The following is a 21,104-nucleotide window of genomic DNA, read 5'->3' on the forward strand; positions in this document are numbered from 1 at the left end:
CTACTACCAACCGAAATATCCTGAGGGGGATTGAAACGTGAAAACGTGTGACGTACCGGTCCCTTGAGAGAGCCATTGCGTTCGGAAGCGTTTATAATGCACCGACCGCACATATATACCTATGCATATGTACGTACGCTTGAAAACCAAACGAAACATTTGTCTCAGGCGTATACGAATTGTTTTTTTTTTGTCCTATTATCATGACTTTCCTGCAGCTGTAGTCCAGCTGTTCCAAGGATTATCGAAGGAGATTTAACGGCGTGCGACAACTTTGCCCGTGTTGAGTAACTTACTACGAGGTTAATTCCCGTTGATGTTTAATTCGAAGTCAACTTGACATAGACACGGACCTTAAAGTAATAGTATACCATAAATATTAGAAATTCTCTTGCAATTGTGTAGTTATGAGCATCGTGTTCTTCGAAAAGGATCAACTATAAATTCACATCTTACACAATACTGGAACGAGATATTTAAATTCAGGTTTTAAATAAATTGTGCGACCGATAGATAGTGCGAGCTCGCGCCAGCTAAGCAGTCATCTCTCTATCCGGTATCGTCAACTTCCATTGAAACATAGCCAAAAAGGAAAATGCACGAGTAATAGGCAGCTGGCAGATTCGTATTGGTCCGTTTACTAGTCGATACACAGTGATTTAACTATTGGTTGATTTAAACCAGGTTTTCTACTTAGGCTAACATTTTATTACAAGCAATCTATTTCTCTCTAATACTTAATTTCCTTCTGAGTTCGAATATTTTTTTTCTTTCCGCCATCCGCATTAAGTTATTGTAGTTATCATATGATATTCTCAGAGTTCGTTCCCTTTACCTCTTCATCTTCCTTCCAGCAGGCCCTCTCTCCTTTTTAATGTCTAGTCCTGTTTGAGTGCAGAAACAAATCCGAGTATCAACTCCCTTTCGCATTCACGTTGAAGTGGCGCTATTCAACTTTCTTTTTTGATGGCAATACCTTCACAGACTTCAGAGTCATAATCGACTACCGCTGATAGGGTTAAACATCAGGGGATTGAGTAGCGATAGGCAAGGATTTCGCAACGTGGCCGACTGTGTGGCTAGTCTCTGCTTTAGGCGCGCTAAGAGCAAAGGCTATTATGCTACGATATCTTGTCCTGCTGAAACGTCAAATATGCTAAGCCTGAGATCTGCCAGGTACTAGTTGGCACCTAGGGCTTGTGTATGAATGACAGAGTAAATTGAGACACCGCCAGGCAATTTTGCAATAGCCAGACAATAAATTCTTGTATATTGCACGATCTTTTAGATGCCGGCGTGCTAGGCCTAAAATAAAATAGCTTTTTCTAAAGGAAGTTCTCTAGAACTCTAGCGACTGCAGCAAGCGCCGGTAGTGGGACAAGCGCATTCGAAAAAGACCTGGAGGGGCAAAAGCAGTAGAGGAAAACGTACGCAAAAATGTCATGACGGACCACAACGAGTCATCGATGTTGTTGCCGCCGTCACAGAGGATTTTTGACAATTTCCCATGCATATAGGAGAATATTTAGTGGATATATATAGTGAAACTTGCGGATTTGTTATGGATATCAAATGTTAGAGCAAATTCAGCGACATTTTATGAAAGCTTGTGCTTTTGTTGGGTGTCAATGTATTCAGTTTGCTCAATTGCAGTGCGACCTGTTTGCAGGGTGACAAAGGGGGGCGGCTTACGTCTGATGTTTGGCTGGCTAGAGAGAATCGAGAATTTGAAACTTGCATGTAAAAGTTCCGCAAGAACAAGAGGTCACAGTTAATCAAAAATGATCTTCCTACCCACAGTGACATCTGACTATCAGTGACAGAACGTATGTTTAACGCTTTCCTATGCTTGCCGACATCTATCGAACGATAATGTGAGAATCAGCTACCTCTTACAGAGCTACGATTTTTTAGTTGTCTGTTAGTTCTTATATGAAAATTGTAAATCAGTCATGTGTGTACATTGATCAAGGTAGTTTGAAAAACAGTTACAGAAAACATAGATAGAAATGGGAGAACAACTGCTGATATCTTTGTCAGCTAGGGTGATGGCTTCAGGGACGCTACCGCTGCCAAGCAGCGGGGGGTCGCCGGGGTCTCTATCAACCACTCGGTGACCCCTTGAGACGCTTGAAGAATCGAAAGCAACTCAAATCAACTTGAATAGAGGTTTGTGTATGAAATGAAAAACCTACCTTCCACGGTCGTTTCCTCTGCCACTGAAAGAAGGATGCCAGTTTACTAATATCAGTAAATGAGAACCTAAAATGTTTATCGAACACCTCAGAGCAACACTGACTCTTTTACGTTCACGTCAAGCGCTAGTAATGAAGTGTATTTATAATGGGAGGAGAGCATGGAAACGAATGTCTAGTAGACGATTTGGTCCGTAAAAATGAAAAACTCATAGAAATAATCATATTTGTTGTGCGAAACGTTAAAGCAAAAGATCATCGTTGGTTACGTTTTGTATGGAGTCATCGCTAACGCCCCCCTGAACTGAAAGAACAAGACGAAGTATTTCGACTGTCTTATAGATTTGGTACGGTCAGCAATAACTTTACAAATGCCGTGTTATCGTTTAAGCTGCCCATACAGGTATACTTAGCCATACTAGTAAAATATAGTAGTTTACTAGAACCAGCAATATAGTGGAATCGTTCTCTTAAAATTGCGACTATCCAACAGCGCAGTAAATAAAAAAAAAAAATGGCAAGACAAGCTGAGGTTACGCATCGTGGGCTATGTAAACTGGGATAAATTTGTTCAATAGATGACGGGTGGATAAATACTTATCTTTGGCATATATGTAAATGACATATATCGAAATGCGTCTGATAATGTTTGGCATTTTATAAACAGACGTACCCAAGCCCTTTAACTTTCTGCACATTTAGAACATGGAGCTATTTTTTTTTTGGTTTCTCTATTCGTAACGGGATGCGCTGATCTTCCCGACTGCGTAGAGCCAATGACAGCAGGACTGACATCTGGCCTGCTTTCAACTTCGTAACTATTGTTTCTATTTGAACCTATCCCATCGCAGGCTATAATGGAACAGTGGGGATTTTTAGGTATCTGCTGGTATTCATAGGTATCTGCTGCTTTACTCGCATAACGTCCGAATCATTGGAGTGATTTCTCTTTGGGTCGAATTTCGCAGCAGTTGGCCTTCTGGTCTGGAAATAATTTTTTGTTTTTTGAAGGTGCGGTCATCTATAGACAAGTTAGAAGGAAGCCGTCACCTAAAATAAGGTATTGGTACCTATTGAAGCGAAGGGAATGAAGGGATAACCCAATGAAAATCTCACAAATAGACTCACACCTGCATAAGCAGTTCTGATGAAGCCGGTTTGAAAGGTTCGAGTTAGAAAGTGAAATTTATATATTTTTCAACTGGGGTTTGCGTCATGGGTTAATTGAAAGCAGGAACACTGACCGTAAATCTTCCTCCTAATTATTTTGTAGCGGTTGCGTTTTGAACTAGCTACACTAAAAGTAACCAGACTGAAACAAAACAATCTCTCACTGAAAGTAAAGTGTTATTATTTTTTTAAATTGTTTTTTTTTATATTGTCGTTTCTCTTTTAAGCTATTTCACTCGAAAGCTGCTCGTGTTGAATTGCTGTGCCCCACTGGATTTTATTTACTGTTGCGGTAACTCGGCTTTTTTGTCGCTCCGAAAGGCTGCCATTAATATAATTGCTTAGAACTTATCCACTCAGTGTTGGATCTTTAACGGTTCCTGTTTAGATGAAAGGGCCATATGAAGTGAGTATAAAAGGGGTTCAAAATAGTGTTTGGAGTCTAACTTATATTTGAAAATGGATATCGCAAGCAAAAATACCCCTCTTTCTGCTTACGGAACTTTGAATTTTCGCTAGTTTCACCCCATATAGAACTCTGGAACGTATTGCCGCTAGAAACAGTTTTCCTACTGGCCAATATTTCTACATGATCAGTTCCCCCATCGGCACAATGATAAAGATGGCTATTTTTGCAGTGCCGTTAGAAAACGTATAAGTTGTTATGGATACGTTGTCAAAAGACAGGCCAACCGTTATGAGAGACTCGTACCTCAAGTGCGTACATTTTGACATGCAATTTAAGAAATTGCAAGTAAAAATATATGTGAAAGAGTACAGCTTTTATCGCAGTAACACATATAAGGGCATATCTAAAGTAATTGTACATTTATGAATGGTACGGAACCTTTCTGCCTTATCGGTCCAGCGTAGCGTATTCTTGTCGTAGCTATTATAAAAGTTTTGTGTTTTTTGCCGTTGGCGACTCTGTAGCATAATGGGCCGGTGACATCGTAAGTTACAGAGACTGTCAAATGCGACTGTTAAGCAATATGTATGCTTGTTGTTGATATGATGCACAGGCTCGCTACTTTACACGATTTGTAAACGGGCAACATCGATCGCCATGCATCATTAGGCAATCTTATATCTCTTCATTCGAGAATCGTAATATCGCAGAGCTTTTGCCAGCAGGGACATAGAAAAGTCAAAAGTGGGACAACGTAGGAAAGTGTTAGGTGATGTACTCAGCTATGCAGAGTACTGCTTGTAGTAGTGTTAGTTGTTGTAGAAGTGGTGGCCAGATTTGCTTATGTGAGGTGGGAAATACATGCCCAATGTATCTGCCCGATTTTCATCTGAGGAGTGTGAGTAACGGCTTGCGAAGGCAATCGAGACGGGCGTTGTTATATTTTCAGTTCAGATGCCTCCAGATTTCCGACCATGTGTGGCACAAATACGTATATCGCGATACTATAAAAGTAACGACTCCTTACAACTATCCTTTACTATTCGAGTATTAGACATCGTCGTTTGAACTTCCAACAGTTGTTTTACGATTCAAAGTTGATGTATTGCACGCGGAACGCATACTGAGACGCACGCTGCATATTTTTTCGCACGTTTCGTAGCTTCAACGCCGACAAGCCAATTTTAGGTTTGTCTGTCTGCGGGAATAAATGTATCGTATTGTAAAAAGAGAGATTTATACAGAAATAGCGGCCCTTCACACACTGAAGTGATACAATGAAGAGCAAGCAGAAAAAATCGTGTACTGCGTTGAAGTAGGCTCGACGTTTCGACATATTGTAAGCCTACGCCTGGAATAAGAGTATGGCAGACTGACCAACAACAGTAACGACAGTTCGATAAATTCAACATACGCCGGTGAAAATTAACGAATATATTTCGATCTGCTTAAACGTGCATATAAACGTGCTGGATCGTAAATGACATCAGCATAACCACCGTCACAATCGACGCGTTGGGTGCGTGCATTGCTTGGAACTAGCGTTGACCATCTTCATTAGAACATCCCTCAGCAAAAATTAATACTTTTAGTTTTACGTTCGTACGCGATGCCTTAAACAGTCGCAGACAAATGAAACGAGCTGCTACTGACTCTCCTGTTTGTTCATTAACACCATGCAGTATACTTCTACGTCTTCTGTATTCGTTGCCAATGTCAAGCAGCCATTAGCAACAAGTGCTTGTCTATCGCCATATTTGCCCCGTACTTCACCACGAGCCGCCATTGTCTCATTGAAGTTCGAACCCCATTTCACGCTTATACCCAAATCTCAAGTATCATATTCCTATGATAATGAGAACGACCAATCGTATGGAAAATGTAGAGGCTTTGAAACGCACGGCCGAATAGCCTTTTTTTTAGGCGGATCGGCTATTCGCCGATGGCGCTTAGCGAACCGCTGTTCAATGGACGCCTATCCTGTATGCTTCTAGCATCGACTATTCGGAGCTACGATAGCCTTCGTTGGGTTATATGTTTCTGGCTACGTTTTCATCCTATAGAGAACTGGTTGCCTCTCTCTTTTTGCATTGATCATCAGTCAAATGATAATGATAGAAACTTGCGTTCATTAACACTTCCAGAAATACAGCACAAGAGCGAAGAGCAAGTACAGACTCGGTAGTTGTAGATAGTTGTAGATACTTTAGTGCAAGAGAGGAACAGCAAAAAAGGAGAAAATAAACAGAGACAGAGAGCGGTAATGGCAACTTTGAGTTTACCCCCGCAGATCTCATTACCGGCCCAAGTGAGCAGCTAAATGGTTAGCGCGCACTGCTATCTTCCCTGACAGATCTCCTGCAACAGCAGCGCAGGGAGACACTCAGCTGGCCGCGACTATACTCAGCTGTAGGGTAATTGAATTATTTATTTTGTCCTCAGTACACGTCTGCCAGGGTAATTTCCCGAGATTTTTTTTTTGTATAGTGCAAGAACAGCCGGATCTGAGGTTCCTTTTGTTTCCCCGAATTTTCATTTGCTGCTAGTCTGCATTGTCGTCCTTCAATTAGTAGAAGCACGAATGGCAGATGTTCCACTTGTGGGCATTGTAAATCGAGGAAACGAGCTGGCAGACCAAGAAACTGACCTGTTTAAATGGCCGGGAAACGCGAAGCAGATTCAAATGATCTATACCTCTAAATTGAGGTATGGCTCTAAATGAAAATCAGATCGAGGCTGGGACGTTTTTTGGTGGTGTCAGTAGATCGGGCGAGGGCCTGTGACGGCAAATTATGTTTTTACTCTATTTGCTCTATATAATCTAGTATCGGTATAATTATGTTATCTTAGAATCAAATTGTAGAGCTCTCTCATTGGTACTTTATTGTATTAAAAAAAAAAAAAAAGAAAAAACGTACTAGCAAAAATACGTTTATCCGTATACTATTGAAAGGCGACCCATATCGCCTTACTGAAAGTGTACGCCTTCAGAAATGCCTTGCCGTAGAATTCAGCTGAGTTTCCACTAGAGATAGCCGATATACTTAGTTATTCATGGAAAGAGCTTATCTTAAAGATATCATGGAGATAATTATCGATTTGCCGATATTCGGTAGCATCTTCTTCGTGTGAGACCCTCTAGCTTGCCAGCAGTATGTAGCGAGTGAAGACTAGAGGCTCGTTGTACAGCTATCAAAGATATCGTTGTACCGCTGTTAACATTATGTATTTCCAATTGATAACTGATTTTACACACTTTGAGGTGTCCCCAAAATTAAATAATATAGACATGTTGTTTTCATCTGACCATAGATAACAGATCCTTGCGTGTGGAAAACTGGGTTTAGCACACACTGAGTTTAGCTTAGTTAGTGAAAGCACCCATTAGTTAATATTAAATACCATTAACGACCTAATGCTAAACAAGGTCGGTACACTGTGTTTAGTTTGCCGCAAAAAGGCAGATAAAAACGCCGTCGTTTACAATCATCAAAAGTATACGCTAGGATTTTTCCTCCGTTGCATCGTTACTGCGTGCCCTATCGGCGTCTATTGTATTTTTTAACTTTTTAAGATTCAAGTAACGATCCTTTTCTCTGTCGACATACTGCTATATTTAGGGTGCTGTACGAGACATGGAGAGGCTGTAGTGTATATAGCTGCCTCTGACGCCTGCACAGGGTCAATCTATCATTCATTGAATTTTGCATGTACGTCGAATTGAGAATGAACGTCGCCCACGAAAGATGCCTTATAGTCTTTTTCTTGCTATAGTTTTTTCCGTTACGCTCGTTTTCTTTTTCTCTCTCGCTGAGCTTCCCTCGGCTCATGCTACTTACATCTAATCACAGGGGATATTGTTTTGTTAGAACGGTATTGGTATGACTGATTATAATACGAGGCTTTTCTTTATCCCTTGTAGCTCGCCGCTCACTTTTTCTCTGCAGGAAGGATAGAACGCTTGTGCGTTTACTGCTTTACGCTCTCACTTTTTAACTCAGCCATTGTCAACAATTTTTTCTCCACGTGAACGAGTTTTCAAAGTAACTTCTTTTGCCAAAAGCTCGCTTTTAGTAGTAGTCTAACTGGTCGTTGTCTTGACGCACTTACCAAAAGTTTCCCCAGCAGACCTATGAAATGGCATAGCAACCATACATAACCCCAATACTAATTCCCTATTGTTATTATGTTTTCTTTTTCTTTATGTTCTATTTTTCCGTTTATTATCGTTCGATAAATAAATTAGCTCTGATACTTAAACTAGCATGGCAACATGCTTCTTAATTTTGTTTGGTACGGCAATGAAAATTCGAATTGACATGCAGCAGCTCCTGGGAAAACGCCGTTCTCTATGGTCCTTTTATTTGGCCGTCCACATTGCCGAGGTAGTTCGGAGCCTATAGGAACAGCTCTTTGAAACATCTGTCGCAGTTCAACAGGGAGGAATCGAGCTCTATATCGTAACACTCATTTCGTCTGCATGCTGATTTGCTTGAAAATTAATAAATATTTGCTTTATTTACCTGTAAAGAAACCATATACTGAACCGGCCGACGAGTTACAGATGCGTCGCGTTTAGTCACCTACTAATACTGAAGGACGTCTATCTTGGGGAAGGTTTGAGAAGCGTACATTGCAGGATGCAGAGTTATTCAGCTGGCTTTTTTGCCTTCTCTAAGCTTCTGCTGTTAGTCCTCTCTGAGACGCCGGAAACGCTAAACAAAAAAGGTCTATCAGGCAACACTAACATGCTCGTTTTCATTGAACCATATGTGTTAGTAGCGTACTCAGCGGATTCATGGCTTATGGTAAGACTGCAGGCGACAAATGTTATATTGTCTAAGTAGAGATATTAAGTTGGCGCTATCTCGCCAGTGAATAAATCTTAAATGTGTTTATCGAACACCAACGTCTGTAATTCTTATTGTATTGGTGACGCAGAGAGTAGGGGCCGATTTATTTCTAAGTAGCAATAAACTATTATTCTTATTATATAATAACATATTGAGTTGCATGTAGGTAGTTTATTTCTTTATTCTCTAATAGTTGTGTGAACCGTATTATCAGCAATCGAGCTCCACTGAGCTGGAATCGAACCCCTGCTCGTCTCCATATTTCCATTACTAATCTCATAATACATATAGGCACGAAGTGAATATGAATATCCGGGAAGGCAAATAAGCTCCTTCATTCAATCACTGATACACAGGAACGAGCCTATCAAGTTACGTCGATAGTGACCTTTTTTTAAGTGTCTGTTTGTGTTAGTAATAAGGCAATCTGTACGTTTGCTGCAGTACTACTTAGAGCCCGCACAAACTACCATCCATAACATTTGAGGTCAGTAAAGCAACTCAAACTACACGGAATAGCAGTAAATGTATTTGAATTTCGCATGTACTGCTCTACCATCTTTGGTTGTAGCTGAAGGAACGTCAATGGCAAGAATCTCCTTTGACCTCCTTATAAATTCGTCGCCAATGCTACAGTGAAATTGAACCCCGAAACGCGGTTTATTTGTGGCTCCCTTCCATATCTTTTGCTGATAGCCGAATATTTTCGCATTAACAACATCCACCGCTACGAAACAAGAAGGTTCTATGGTGTTTTCGCATTATTTATACATGCGGTGAAAGCGAGCAAACTGTAAGAATCCCTATGAGCATAAGCCGACTTGATAAAGTGGACACACTGATGACTGTTTTTTTGTGGTGTAGAGACTATCCCACAATAAGGCTAGAAGGCCAAATAGGCCACAGGTTCTGACATGCGCCACATCTTGATCGTTTGTACCACGTCGACGGTGCAGCCACAATCTTTCCCTCTAGTCGATATCTGATTGAAGATTCAATTTGATGACGGAAATCCACCCTATATGGAGCTAGAACCTATCACACCGTAGAGCACCGAGCTCCGTCCGCGCACCGCTTACTTGCTCACAGTATCTGTGGCAACTCCGACTACGCTTTTGAACTTCTGCGCTTTAGCTTTCTTCCTTCCATTGGAAAGTTATATTCGTGAGCTGATTATCGTAGCGGAACTATACTTGAGCGAAGCAAGCAAAATGGGACAGAAAACAGATTACTTTTGAGGTACTATATCCATATTGATCTTTTTTTCTCTCTCTGTCCGATTTGCTTGCTGTTTCTTTAACGGATGCGCCACCTTTTAGTATCATGAGCTCGAATTATGTGCCCTGGAGTGAGCTACGAAGACCGCCTGCATTCGGCCATGCCTATTATTTTGCGAATCTCGAATCTAAAAAAACGTGCCTCCATTTTTCGCCCCGACTCTAGACGTTCTTTTGTATTTCTTTGTTCCTTGCTCGCTGAACGTGAAAGCTTATGAAGAGAATTTACGATGCCGCTGGAAAGCCAATGAGAGTATCGTTTTCCTAGTTCGAAGCTAGTGAGGTGACAAGAAGAGATGCTCCTGTTGTTCCTTTCAATCCATGCCTTCTTTGGCGCGTGCCCTTGGATAAACGACGCTTTCGAGGTTGTCAATGCGGTTACGGTACACTGCTTTGTATCGTGCACTACATGGCCGTCGCGAACCCTCATGCCCTCTTCCGCTGTCATGTACAGCTGCAAGCCCTCTGCGAACAAGTGGGGTGACTTGAAAATTGCTGTCGATGATTTTTCTCGCCATGGGCTGCAAGCAGCATGCTTATATCTTTCCAAATGAGGAGAAACGGCTGGCAAGATAGCGGTTTTCTAGCATTTTCGCAGTGTCATTATCTTGTACAACACCGCAGTAAAATTTGGCGATCGATTCGAAACCGAAACATTAACACCGGTCCAGGATGGCCCGCCCTCCTTTGCAAATATCTTTCAAAGAAATTGAGCTTTTTACGTGTTTAGGTCAGTTGTAGGCATCGAGTTCGTTTATGGACTACAAACAACGGTCGGTTATTCTATCAACGATGCACTAAATTGCCTTATTATAGGTTTATTCATTCATGGCTGGGTCAATTCTCGAGTCGCCGACACAAAGAACGATCTATTCCACGCGCTCGAAAGACGTCAGCTTCTACGAAAGGCTGATACATTGCACATGTGTACCACCGATCTTGTAGCAAACAAAATGGCTTCCTCTGTAATGCCTAATGCATCCATTCGCCTATATATATATATATATATATATAGTGCTTTTAAGTCTCACTAGTACAGCGGCGAGTCCTATGAAACTTAGTAATGGTTTCTCGAAATTTTTGTACGTTATGGACATCAGCTCATAGCATAATGACTGCACGCGTAGATCTTTCACCTGCGTAATACTTCCCACCAAATAGATTGAGCCCTCTGTAGGAAAATCTACAAGGAAGCCTACGAAGGAAGGAGGAAAATCTACGAAGAAGAATCCCCCAAATATATCTGACTTTTTTTTAATATTACGTAAAGCAAGGTTACTTTGAAGACTCTAAAATACATAGCAAGCACATTGTACACTTTTATTGAATAACCATAATTGTGCCGACACGCCTAGCCTTTCCGACAAAAAGACAAGTGAACGTGCTACAAGTGAACATTTTCGTACGAGCGAAAGAATGAATGTTTTTGTTGGCTCGTCATTCTTATCATGATGAACCAGACTAGGAATGAGTCAAAAGAGCTTGCCGAAAGGTGACCTCCGTATATTTAGCTCCAAACCCTCCCAAGATGATATTAGTCCCTGCTAATAACGTGACGACGACCTGCAACGCCCACAATTAACAGAGAAGCAGGACAAGCAAACATCCAGCTACCGTCCATGCACTGTGGCTCTGCTTCACTGCGTATACGGCCAGGGCGACCACGCCTGCCGCTATTTAGGCCGAGTATCATTTTGACGGATCGGAAAACAAGGCATTATAGGCAGAATTGCACTGCAAATAATCTCCATAAGGTCAAAGGAGCGTTGGGTTGAGATGCTTGGACCAAGGAATGACCCATGATGGGGGTGATGCATCGTCCCTTAGTCGTACTATCCAATCACGTCGAGTACAGGATGCAATTCGTTCAGCCGAGCATAAAGTCTAGTGGTCCTGGCGACGACAGCTGTAACAGCTGCGGTAGGAAACGTCAACAGTGAGTTTCTGATTAATCTGATATAGATAAAATGTCGCATCTCCTCAAAGCACGCCTACGGCAGCGATGCAGATGGCCTGTAAGATGAGCTACGAAGATCGATTGTAATCTGAAGGGTGTTTCCAGGTGTTAATATATACTGTTGTACTTATCCATGCATCTGCTTCCCCGACTAGTTCTGACAAGCGTTAAATATTTTTGGTCAACTTTAAGGTTTTCCATTGAAAACACCTTGGAAAAATCAATCAAATGTGCTGCATTGTACTACATTAGCCCTTGAATATTGACAGGTATCTACATATAAGTAATGCTAATCATCAATATTTTGCCGTTTCATGTCACGAATTACATGCGCGTTTTGACCCAACGACTCAGGCCGCTTCTGACCTGATGAGACGGCCTAAACGGATCGCCGGAAACTGTTCAGCTTAGCTAGCATAAGCAATAGCGGTCCAGCGATAGCTATAATCACACCTTAGATTTCATCCGTTCCTATTAAGTTCTCCTATGACATAGATTTATGTTTCTCTCCAGCCGTTTCCCGGAACTATCACGTTCCGTATTGTGAAAGGCAATACTGTTCGCATAATACCGTTTCGCAACTTAAGCCATTATAGCGATCTCCCAGTGGGGGGTAAAGTGAAGTTCACCTAAGATAACTGTTCGAGCCGTGTTGGTACTACCTAAAATTCTCAACCAAGCCAACCTAAATGTTTTCGTAGGGCCATTTACAGAATGAAGAGAACTGCTTTATAGTTTGAGATAAAGTTCGTCTGTGTGAATACTGTTGATCGTAGCACGGTCATACGGCGAAGGTTATTTATAGCAATTAGAGTAAGGTGATTTATTTACAATTTTTTATGACTCTATGGGCAATATATGAACGTACTCAAAAAGGAGGTACCAAGATTTTGCTTAGATCTACGACGGCTTTGCTTTTATTAGCTACGAGATATACGTTACATTGAAGTAGCACGGGTGGGCAGGAGGTTACAGTTACAGAGCCTCCTCGTTGGCCTATTCGTATCTACGTGTAGCTAATTGAAACTTTAGTTTTCAAGTTTCATCAAAACTGCTTAAATGAACCAGTACCTAGGTATGGCACAGAGTGGAGGCGGTTCAACTGAACTCGTTTTCGGAATGAGCCTATCTTCAACCATAACGAGCGACAATGCCATTGAACCTGAGATTCACTTAATCCTTATGACAGCGGTGTTTAATTTAGCTTTGTCGGTGGGACTTTTCCCGGCTAACACCCTAATAAGATAGTAATAAAAATTAATGTTCACAAATAAGCATTATAAGCAGTAACAATAACTTTTTTACAGAGCCTTACTATATGACCTCTAGCATATGTCTATCATATCTCTATAGCATCTAGTATAGGACTATCACGTACATGCGGAATTAACAATCGATCATTTTTGCGAGAAAACCAACTGCTAAGCCGGCTAACGACAGACCGTCCATTGCAACTTGTACATACATAGGAAATGAGATCAACCGGCCAATAGTCTAATTGGATAACCTGATGGATACCAGCGACATTTTATCCTGAACTAACCAACCAACGCTGTCATTATCACGAAAACTTTCACTCTAGACATCCGAAATCGGAAATATCCTGCCTTTATTTCACTTTCTCCCTTCTGTTACCTTTGAGTAGTCATGTAGAGATGTAGATGTATGCATGTAGAGTTCTGAGCCGGCTTAATGACTAAGCTTTACAAGCGGCAATAGCAGCTTTACTGCTACCTATGATCGGTACTAAACTCAGTCATAATCTTGGCCTGGCTATCATTCTGACAAAGCTTTCGCGCCTTTACCAATCATCATTAGCGCCATTATTACCGTGCCTATGAAAATCATTCGATAATTCTATCTATAAGTGATTTGTTTCTTTTTTCTCATCGGATATCGATTAACCAGGTGGGTGTACATGTGCCTGTGTGCATGCGTCTGTGTCAGTAGAGGCTGTCTTTCCTGTTGATCTTGCTATCCTTTTAATTGAAGCATACCCAGGTCTATCAGGGCCTATTGGGATTATTAAGTCAGGCCTAACATTGTGGTGGGCCATAATCACACGCCCCACAAGCAACTAATTGCCGTAGCCCCTGGCGACCCCGTGTGCCACATCTACGATGCCTATCACAAGCGACCCACCGGCTTGCCAAAACAGGTGCATCGCATCGGCTTCAAGCAATTGCTAGGGTCTTTCTTTGCTCTGTAACGAACTATATATACTAGTCTTAACCAGATATGTTCTGTGTAAGTTGCGTGTTCTTCGATCAAGCGTAAGCTGAGCTTGAGGAGGTCATGACTAGCTGCTACGGTATACTTGTGAGTGGAAAAATTAGATGCCATAGAAAGCAATTGATAGTTGGTTGCTTGCCGTAACTTATTGCGCAGTAGTTACTCAATAAGAGTAATATATAAGAGAATATATAATGGTAAACAGGGCTAAGACAATCAACCATCAATAACGATGAACGAGTTCTCATAATTGTTATTTGAAGTCATCATAGATGAGTACACGTGACACCTCAATAGATAAATAATATCAGATAAATCAATGAAGAACAAACAGCTATTTCATTGAGATCGAGACAGAAAGTGACCGTTGGAAACGATCTTTCTTTACTAATAAAAATAATGGGAAATAGGAAAAAACCTTTTGTTGTTTCTTAGAAAAGCCGACAATGAAAATCATCGGTATTCTGGAGCAATGATCGTTCGTTAGATAAAAGGAAAATACATTACGACAGGGTATAGCCGTAGTCATTGCAACTCCCCATTAACGTTCTGCTGTGATGTCTTCAGGGTTTCCCAAACATAGTTTTAGGGGTACAATAGCCTGTGAAGTATCTATTCTCACCCATATTTATTATAGAAGCATAGAACTGATACATTATATAGTAGAAGTTGTACATCAAATATAACATTACCTGTCTGTCATTACTTTGTCATAATAACAAGGTTTCACTTGACACAGCCGTGTTGTAAGTGTATGCACTTGAATACTTCATCGACATACCCACACGACTGATTTTGCTTATTGAAAGCTAAACGAACTTTCAACGATCTGACGAGGCGCGGTCGTGCATTTTTAATTTTTTGGTTAACTTGACCATCGTCCCCGTTCAGGACGATCAAATCGAACAGTATCCTGGAAAACTAAACTACGAAAAGCAATTGGCAGAGCCAGCCCTGAACTGCGCACAGATCGAAAAACTTGTGCCTGATACTGACGTCAGTGGTCCCAGAAAGGTTTACATAGATACGACGAATATAGTTCTCTCTAGATATATGAGAACTTTCTATAGACAACCTAATATGTTTAGGCGTGGAGCCCTAGCAGTACGCATCGACCAGTTGGAGGCCATCGAAATATTGGAACCTGGAGGGTGGCTGGTAATGGCGAATGTACCATCTTCTTTTTTAACTGACCACACGGTTTTGTTCAGGCTCTCGCCGGTCGTCCTCGTGCTGTGAATTCCTGATCGGTTTTTGTGAATTTATGAATAATCGTTGTTGAATGAGTGCCGTTAAACTCAACAGGACGAAACAGTCCTGCGATGGTCCGGATACGAATGCCGAGTCACAAACTGTCTGGGAAATGTCGTTTTCTTAGAGTATCTACGTTTCTGGCTTGAAGTAATATTAGCTATTGACTCACCTGAGAAATTTAACAATGTTTATGGATTAATTATTACTTCATTGATATCAGGATAGTTATACAATCTAAAGAAATTCAACGAAACAAAAGTGATACCATTGAAATTAAGAATATAGCACAGTCGTTTACGAAATCAGCATTTCATGAAATGAGTGTTCGCTTGACAAATACTTGTATCCCAGTAGGAGTTACTATTTATATAATCTTTTTCTACATTTGGTTACCTATAGAATCTCACCTTTTTGTTATCGTAATCGACTTAGAAACCCTTTTAATAAGCTATTCTCAACCGTAGTATTTTATTAACCAGCCGACAGATATTGAGCTATAAAGTATGCTTTTTAACAACTCAGACAATTGAGTCATTTTACAGCCGTATCGACTTATAGTTAAAGATTAAAAACAGCAAATGACATGGATGCTTCTCCAATTGTAAGCCTATCTTATCACAACTCTAAACCAAGTGTATACTTCAGTATTTGTCCAATGTAAGACTGCTTCTATTCCGTGCTACATATCGAAATGTCACGCCCATTGAACACTCATGTATAATAATTTCGAATTTACATATTTACTAATTTCATCATAAATAAGAATGATGGTCCGGTGCTTCGATACGTATTTGATAAACGAAATTTTTGCACGTCCTACAGGAGACAGGCCTGGTTGGAAGGTTTGTCCATCCTTCTATATATCTTCATTGTCTAATACATGCATGATTCGAAATTGTTCCACGTAACGTTCGTGCGTCTGAATTGTTTACTTTAATACGAACGACATGTAGAATAGCAAAGCTGTTTTTTTGCCTATAAAAGCATGGTTTTTTTTTTACTCTTGCTAAGAGCGGCAAGTAAACGCGTGCCTGCTAATTTGTTTAAATTAGAGTCTCTCTCCCTCTCGCTCTATATATATATATATATATATATACATATATAAGTGATAATTATTGATATATATGTAAGCGTGTTCCTGAGCAATACGTGCGCAATGGCCCCTGGATCTCTTTATTCATAAATTGAGCGGCAAAATATTTCAGAACACTGTTTCTTCAAAGCAAAGAGTTCATCGAACAATAGGCTTTGCAACAAACATGACCTTTTCCTGCTGACTTAAAGTACACATTTGCCCACCGTTGTCGCCCCGGTGCGCAGATGTATTGTTTTTGTCGCATACTGTTGCACAGCTGCCCCTAATTATTTGGCTATTAAACAGCTGGGATCAGTAGCATGCTCATAGTTCACCGACTTCTAGAACATTGCCGTGATCGTGGTATGCACTTGCAGTCAACGCCAACACATTACGAGTCACTATTGTGGGGTTTGGGTTTGGTCCTCAACTTGCACTGAATCTTGACGCTTTTTTTTCGCTTTTCCTAGTCTCCAAGCTTACCGCACAGCAGTTAGTACTTGTATCTAAGTGTTACGAGGCCACACAGTTGATACTGCCATTAGGCAATGTTTCAGATAACTGGCCGGATCCAGCACGAAACGAGCCACATCTACCTAGGCTCACTTTCGAAGTTAGATCAACTTCACCTCTATAAGCTATACCATCTTTGTACAGGGGATCGGTACGTGGAAATATGATTTCAATTTAACATGTTTGCTCTCAAATGACAGAATACATTTGTTATGCGCGTTAGTGGAAGAGAATGATCCATCTGCATCCAAAGCAGTCTTGGGCTCTTCGCCAATGTTCGACCGGTTAGCCCAAGTTGATTAGCGTCTAAGGTGCCTGTCTGACCTTAAATTCCACTTTGAATAGTTTGGGTTTTCAGGAAACAGAAGCTGTTTCCTCTGCCTCCCTATACCCTCGTATCGTGATTGCGTGTTAAGCAATTTTGGGCCAGTTTATCATAGATCTGGTTTTCAGTTCAGTGTAAACATAATACAAGGTCTCGTCTAGTCAAAACATTTACGAAATGGTTATAATATAATTGCATAAAACGAACTCCTTATGAATTAGCCACCTGCCGTGAAAGGACATTGTTACCAATGTCAAGGGTAGCAACTTTTGAAGCACCGATGGACCCGTCACTGTGCAGGTTACTTCTCTTAATTAGATTATTAAAAGTGTTACGCGTGGCTTCTGCAGATCATTTTTATATGGACAGACGTAGCGTTTAGTCAGCAGGGTCGTGTGACACACCACACGTTTATGCCGATCGTTTTAGAAGAGTTTCAGAACATTTGTTTAACATGCTATGACCCAGTGTGGACCAATAGGTTGTGAGCAACACAACCACTAGAAAACTGGGACGTTTCAAGTAAGCATTTTGTAAGGTAAAAGGTTCACCATAGAATATTACATAGTTATGATGTTACTTTTGAGCAGTGAACGACGTAGGCTCATAACTTAAGGTCAGCGTCAAAAGTGACACCTAGGTCCTGATCGTACGGCAACTGGGCACTATACCTAGCATCGTCATCCTGAACAGTATTAATAACAGCGTATATGACACAGATGTAGTTGAATATAGGTCTACTTACACTAATTAGTGCCCAGGAGTTCAGAAGAGCCTAGGCAGGCGGACGCGTGATCGACAGTGACCTCCTCTAAAACAATGCAAAACTGATTTTTAGGTAACAGTTCTCACTAGCCGACCACTATCCTCTAAAGAGTAAAGTAGCAATACTCTTTCAAGAGGTTAATTTTTCGCACTTACCCATTTGCAGAATCATGTCAGGTGTCGCAATAATCAATTACTCGATATAGGTAGATTTCAGATCGCTCACCTTTATTGAGCTGGCTTCAATCTTCGTTATACCGTACCGATATAACATAATTCAGGACTCGAACTTTCGGTTCGACTTTTCAAATGAACCATTTGCTTTCATGCTGCTAGAAGCCGGCGAGCCTTTGGAATAATGCTAGAATTGTTTTTCAATACACTTCATTCCGAATTCGAATTGTTTTTTAGTACAGTTCGGGGGGTCGCGGGGGTGGTTCTTACGGTGGTGATTACGAAGTGAGACAACGTTCCTCTGATGCAAATGATCGACTCTCAGAACAGCATGGACCATCCCGTTGTATTGTCTTGACAACCATACCTGGCCCGGCATTGGTGACAAATCGACTTTAATTTTCATGGCTTAAAGAGGTGTGTCGTCCTTCCGATAGCACTCGATGCATTTCGATAACTCTTGTTCTACGCCAGAAAGCTTTATCTAATAATATGGATTACGGCGGTCCTGACATGGTGTTCGCTATCATCCAGCTTTATAAGACAATGATTTTTTACGATGATGGTAAAAACGCTAAGATTTAATACGACCGGTTTCGTGATGATAGTAAGATTAGCTTTCAACACGAATAATTAACTAATAGCGTATTATTTGAGAAGCTACAATGATGCTGTCTACTGTAAAGACCAGATATTGATCATTGAATCAATATATATGCTGATGAATTAACCTTATGAGTAAGAAATAGGCAAAGGCATATATATATACATTTGCCCTCGAATCGAGGAAATGCGTATACAATTATATATATATATATATATATATATATATGCACGCACTTCTCCGATTGTTCAAAGTGCGAGCACCGTTTTGCAAGAACAATTGAATACGTAGAATATCTTAATGTCCAGTGTTTATTTGGCAATCGCTCATTTCGAGCAGCAGGAAGCTGAAAAAGTTGCCACTCGCAAAAAATTGGTGCTAGCTGTTTGAGATGCGAGATCGTCTGCTTTTGACCGCTGTTTTTTTGCTACCCCGCCACAGTTTGACGCAGGTGCACGCCTATATCTATTACCTAACGTAATTGCTGTTTTATGTAGTGTTGGCATTATTTATAGTGCGTTTTATCTTTGGTTCGCACATCAATATGCCTGACGCATAAAGGGGTGCCTAGAAAAATAGAATCCACGTAGGCCACTGTGTTGAGCGAGAGCAATCATTCTGTTCCTGCTGTCATGGGAAATATGTAGACAACTCGTATTTAAATACTAGTAAGTGTGTGTATGAAAACGACGGTGACACCTATCAATCAGATGACTGCGTTAGTGGCTGTGTCATACATACCAGCGTCACTACTTTTAGGGGATCACCGTACCGGGCAGTAAGCTTTGATTCGACGGAAAAACGTCGACGAGCCATACGGAACGGACAATCTAACGAAAATAATGTTCTATTGGTTAGAAAGGCACAAGATATAGTAGACGATTCATAATATAGCAAGATAAGAGCGGATACACTTATCGTCGAGTGGATACGAGTTTTTTATTAATTTGTTTCAATTTGGCATAACACTTACAACTGTACACTACCGATTTATTGGTATGTACAACTGAACTCGAATTCGCCTGAGACTGAATATTGTTATTATTTCGAAAATTGGCACTTTTCGTCACGCTGAAATTGCCTCTTCTGAGTTTATTTATGCCGTTAAGCGTTCCTTGACACGGCGGGCTGCCTAGCGGTATGTCTACGAGCAGAGTCGGCAAGCAAGTTATCATTGCACTATCAGGCAAACCTTTTTCCGCCACGCTTGAGTTACATTAGCACTTGAAACGTGTCGATACGTTAAAGGACAGAACTTAATGAAGTTTATTTGTCGATTACATCGAGGCAAATCGTTTTACGCGAACACTATTGCACGACGTACGCGGCCACAGTACCAAAGTACTTATCAATTAATTACCTCAATTCATTAGGTTTCAAGCTTTTTTAGACGGTAGATTACACAAGCTTCACGCATGAAGAACTCAATGCATCTCAAAAAATCTTCTATTTACGATTTTTTTTTTTTATAAAAATCGATAATTTTACTAGCTCGGCTTTTTGGGAGGACTTCAGCAATCGCAGTGTTGCTGTTAGCACTATAACCGCGTATTTGTTCAATGCCCAAAACTTGCAGTTAACTAACGTGAACCTTATAATTTCGAGAGTTTTCAGTTCTCTCTCTCCGCCGCTTAATCGCGTACTTACTCTCAACGGCATGCGTACGACGTCGATCTTCTGTGGTAGTCTCGTAACGAGGAGACGAATCTGAGAGCCGCAAAATAAATTGGATCTAAAACATTAATCAAAGGACAGATTGGCTGGGATTATATTAGCATCGGGGTATATGCAGTGACATTTCTTACCCAAGAGTGAGCCAGCACTGGGCAATCATGTGCGTAGCAAGTTCCGCAAAGTAGACAGATCTAAAATGAACTAAAAACAAGGGCAACAAAGACCTCGAAAATTTCACGGAAATCAGACGAATTTTTGCCCCATTTTTGTGTTCGAGGCAAAATCCCCCTCACCCGCCCCTCCCCCCCCCCCAGTGGTAAGCGTGCTTGTCTGCAAAACGTGATAATTTTAGGAGGCAGCCAGCTGTCTTTGCGTCAGAAACGCTTACCTTCTAACGTGTTTTGGGGTACACGGGAAATTGTTTTAAGGGAAACCTTCATATATTTAGAAATACGTATATACGTAATACTGTTACATAACAATTCGCTAGGGCTTTGCTTCGTGTAGCGGTAGAGGCAGAATGCTGGAGTAAACGGTATATTATTAGCCTTTGTGACGGCATTTCACGAATTGTATCAGAGTGTTAATGTAGTTTCCAAGATGCTGTCGGTAGTCCATCTTAGGCTT

At 40.9% G+C, this 21,104-nt stretch overlaps 1 protein-coding gene and 1 long non-coding RNA gene across 6 annotated transcripts in view; one reads left to right on the forward strand and one right to left on the reverse strand.

The window, feature by feature from the left end:
* The window catches only part of LOC111243040 (uncharacterized), a 277,350-nt gene that overhangs the window by 221,592 nt on the left and 34,654 nt on the right, over positions 1–21,104 (reverse strand). The gene's annotated exons all lie outside the window — the stretch shown is intronic.
* Positions 1–21,104, forward strand: part of LOC111242841 (uncharacterized) — a 163,776-nt gene that overhangs the window by 102,208 nt on the left and 40,464 nt on the right. The window lies entirely within an intron of this gene.

The sequence above is a fragment of the Varroa destructor genome, unplaced genomic scaffold (genome assembly GCF_002443255.2).
Source record: "Varroa destructor unplaced genomic scaffold, Vdes_3.0 BEIS01000001.1, whole genome shotgun sequence".
Lineage (NCBI taxonomy): Eukaryota > Metazoa > Arthropoda > Arachnida > Mesostigmata > Varroidae > Varroa > Varroa destructor.